Source organism: Ischnura elegans, chromosome X (genome assembly GCF_921293095.1).
Source record: "Ischnura elegans chromosome X, ioIscEleg1.1, whole genome shotgun sequence".
NCBI lineage: Eukaryota > Metazoa > Arthropoda > Insecta > Odonata > Coenagrionidae > Ischnura > Ischnura elegans.
Window position 1 is genome coordinate 67,860,280 of NC_060259.1, and position 4,207 is coordinate 67,864,486.

General features: G+C 36.6%; 1 non-coding gene across 1 annotated transcript; it reads right to left on the reverse strand.

The window, feature by feature from the left end:
* Positions 1-418: 418 nt before the first annotated feature.
* Positions 419-490, reverse strand: Trnad-guc. The gene has a single exon. It is a non-coding gene; the product is annotated as a tRNA-Asp (tRNA).
* Positions 491-4,207: the final 3,717 nt, after the last annotated feature.

The following is a 4,207-nucleotide window of genomic DNA, read 5'->3' on the forward strand; positions in this document are numbered from 1 at the left end:
TTCAACAAAAATTGAAATTATTTTTTTCAGCAAACTGTTTATTATTAAATATGTATAAAAAATACGATGTGTATGAATAGAAAGTAACATCATTTATATATTAAAATATAATATGCTTTAAACTTATGATTGTTCATTATGCACATAAAAGAAACTGCCTTAAATTGTACTGACCTGTATTTTTATAGCGTGCACACTCTTCTTCACGTTCATGCACGAGCTCTTTATATTTAATGAACTTACACAATATACACTAAAGATTTTTATTTTCAATTTAAAATTTTTAAAGCAAACAGACTTTAACAATGTATATATTAAAAATATATTAACAAAGTTTATTTACAATACTTATTCAGGCTGCTTAGTTGAAATATCCATTGTAACATTTTTTAAATTGTATGAAATTGAGAAAAAAATCCTCCCCGGCGGGGAATCGAACCCCGGTCTCCCGCGTGACAGGCGGGGATACTGACCAATATACTACCGAGGATGTGATATTAAGGGCGAATTTTAAGACCGAAATCTAAATCTCGCTGAAGCGATCGCGGTGTCGGGTCGGTGACGCTCACGCGAATTCTATGCTTTTTCCCCATCCCACAAAAGTGCTTAACGCCGCTAAAGAAGTTTTAACTTCAAAAACACATTTATGCAGAAAAAGTTTTCATCGGCCATCTTCTATTATTTCGGCTTCTTATGTAGTAGCTAAAGTAAAAGCTTAAATTTAAGCATCCTCCCTTAATGTCATTGTAAAAGAACACTATATCAGGTTTACTAAAATCACCACCAAAATATTGGAGTGATTGCATTGTGGATATCATATTGATCACGGGTCCTTTTTAGGCACGAAAGACGCTTAAGTTTTTTTCCCCTGAAAACCCAAATATTGTCAAATAGTGATATCTCCCTCGAGTTAGAAAAAAATCTGGCTGTGGTTCCGTTTTTCTTGCGAGTTGTCTCTTCGGGGGTAAGCGTGGCATGTTCCATCTTTGTACCAATAGACCTCTGGACACCTGTCAAGGTAAAGACCTTTCTGAAAAGTATGTGTAAATATTAAGCTAACTGGTGTAACGCTTTGGTCATATAATCTTGCATTTTTTTATTTCAAGCATTTAAAAAAGCTGTTACTTGCCATGCAAGAAGAACGTAATTCGCACCACTGCCATCTTGAATGAAACATATGTCATTATAGACACTTTTGAAATCCAAATTGAAAAGCCATCAAATGCCTTTGATCAATCTGAGACTTATTCAGAGTATAAAAAGTGTAATACCCTTAAGTATTTAATTGGTGCATCACCAGATGGTACTATCATGTATGTGTCTCAGGGTTTCCTTGGGAGGTTTTCCGATTTACAAATTACTCTTAAGAGTAATTTCTTTGATGGTTTACCAAGAAATGTACATGTGATGGCTGATAGGGGCTTCAAGGGTTTGGACACATTGCTCCAAGATAAAGGAATGAAGCTAGTGAGACCGCCTGGTGTTGCAAGTGGGGAAGTTCTGCCTAGATCCATGGCCATTTTTGGGAAAAAAGTTGCCAGCCTTAGAATCCACATCGAGAGGTGTATAGGGAGGTTGCGTTTGTTTCTCCTCCTGGATCCCCACTCCACCATTGCGCATCAACTACAGAATAGGTGTGACGATGCTGCGATTATTGCTTGTGGATTGATAAATTGCTCATCACCATTAATTAATATTTAGGAGTTAATGTGCTATTGTATTGTAATTTATGAATATGTATGAATTCATTACAAATTACAAAATAAACTTTGTATTTTCACAGTTATTTATCTTGCAATATTATGACAAAGGATTATTTAAATGACCTTATGCATGTCTCTTACTCCCCCTCCATCAACCTCTCTCTGTTCCATTCTCTCAGGGTTTCCTCGGGAGATTGTTTGATGTTAACATCACACTAAGGAGTAATTTAATCAATAATAATTCAGTGGGGGCCCTTTTCAAACACCCTAGAGGTATCATGTACATGGATATACTCTCAAGAAGAGGTAGAGTCACGGTGTGTGAGTCCTTCCAAAATTTTCTTAGAAAGTTATTGGTGATGAGAACGTTTTGGAAGAGGACTCATTCTGTCAGACATCTCAGCATATGCTTCCCTAGTCTTCAGAGATAATGTTTTAACCCTCTGAGTGCCTTTTCTATTGACTCACCGCCCTTCCCAGAATGTGCCCTTCAGCTCCCTAGCAATACCACCACCTTACCTTACACCCCGCTTTCCTTTTTGAGTATTAATACCCCTGGCAAAAATTTAAAGTTAATGCCTTAAGATGATGCTTCAGTGCTAAAACCAGATGAATCATTGAATATTCTGTGAAATGAAGCATGGATGCTATTATCTGTATTTATGTATCAAACAGTTTCTGCCTAATAAGGCATAATGTTCCACCAGATAAGATAAGGTTCTAAGACAGAGAATGTCATTGTTACCATCCAAGTATTTGAATTTTTTTCAAACGTATGCAATAACATATCAGGAAGGTATTAATCATTCAGTTGTGACCTCATAAGGCTAAAAGAATAGGAGCTAACAACAAAAGTTGATTAAATTAATTTATTGCTGCTGCATCATCATGCATTTGCATTATTAACATTACACTTACAATTGAAAATCTAATCAATTGTATAGAATGGGAAAAATATAGTTAGACCAAAACTGAGTACATTTACTTATCAACGAAATGGAAAAATTACTGTCGAAATCTACTTTAATTATTTCAACATCCTTGTCTATTTCAAAAGATGGACTGGCCAGACAAAGATACCCTTCTTTCTTTCCTGTGAACCACATTTCCATTTGCATTTGTGCATATACTTTACTTTTTAAAACGTTATTGATCCCAACATAGTTATCTCTGCTTGACACTTTGGAAGGGCACTTTACTTCCAAAATGGCATCCTCAGATATACCATCTGGTGAACATCCTCCCTCGGGCACAACTTTACTGAGGATGAAACCGCTCCTTTTTATGTGATATCCCAATTTCCTAGCAACCACCTGGAGAACCTCTTCCTCAAGGTTAAGTCCTTTCTCCATCTGGTGTGTCACAGCATGCCTGGCTCCCAATATCCTCTCGACCAATGAGCCTTCCTCAGTTGCACAGTGGGCACACTCATGTGCACTACTACCAGACCATCGACCATACCTAACATGGAACCACGAGGGGGAATGAGATTGGTCTGCAGTTAAGGTTGCAACATCCTGCAGAGAAAGAGTAGATAATTTTTCCCTGCAAAATAGTAAAAACTCATCGGCAGATCCTCCACCCATCTCTTTGAAGTCCCTAATTAGCAGGTGCATTGATATCTGTTTAGGGAGGGTCTGTGGTAAGTAGTGTTGCATCAACTGGGATGTCACACTTTTATGTTTGGCTGCTTCCAGTACCTCAGCAAAGAAGGAATCAGTAGAATCACCTTCATATCCCCCATATTCTTTCTTCTTGGAGCTGCATGACAAATCAGCAGCAGTCCGCACTAATGCCCCAACAGAAGCAAGTTTGGGCTTCTTCCAGTAGCATGTCACTGAGGTGCAAGGCTTCTCCTCACTCCACCTGTGCAACCAGGTTAAAAGAGCATGAGAATGTTTGCATCCACCTGTGAAAAATGGTAAAATAATGACTCATCTGGAAAAATCAAAGTACATATAATAAATGATAATCAGTTTTATCAACATCATTCTCAGGTAATACATCTCTCTGAAAATCTTTTCAGCTGAAACCAATTTCGTTTCATACTATCATTTTTATTTCATTGTAAAACTTGATTTATCAAGAGCAAGGATTTTAACCATTTCAGTTTCTTGATTTATTGGTACTTACTATGAAAACTCTAATATCATTAACTGAAGTAATTATCTCTTGAAACTAGGGAAAGACTGATGTTAACAATGTTAGAGTTACTGGAATATATGCTTACAAAACCAAATGAATAGGTACCTTAGAACCCTACAGCTCTTTGATAGGTAAAAAATGTAATAATAATAAGCGGATAGTTTTATCTCCTATATTTTTGCTGTAGGTAAAGAATGTAAGGAACAGAAAAAGGGGATTTTTTTATCCCATTAAGTTACTTAAAAGTGAAATTTTGAGCAAGTGAGCTACTTCGAAGAAGTTCCATGTTATATTTCCCACACTTCGGGAAATACTGATTGTTAGGTCTATTAAATTGGAGATTTCACCACTTTTAACTT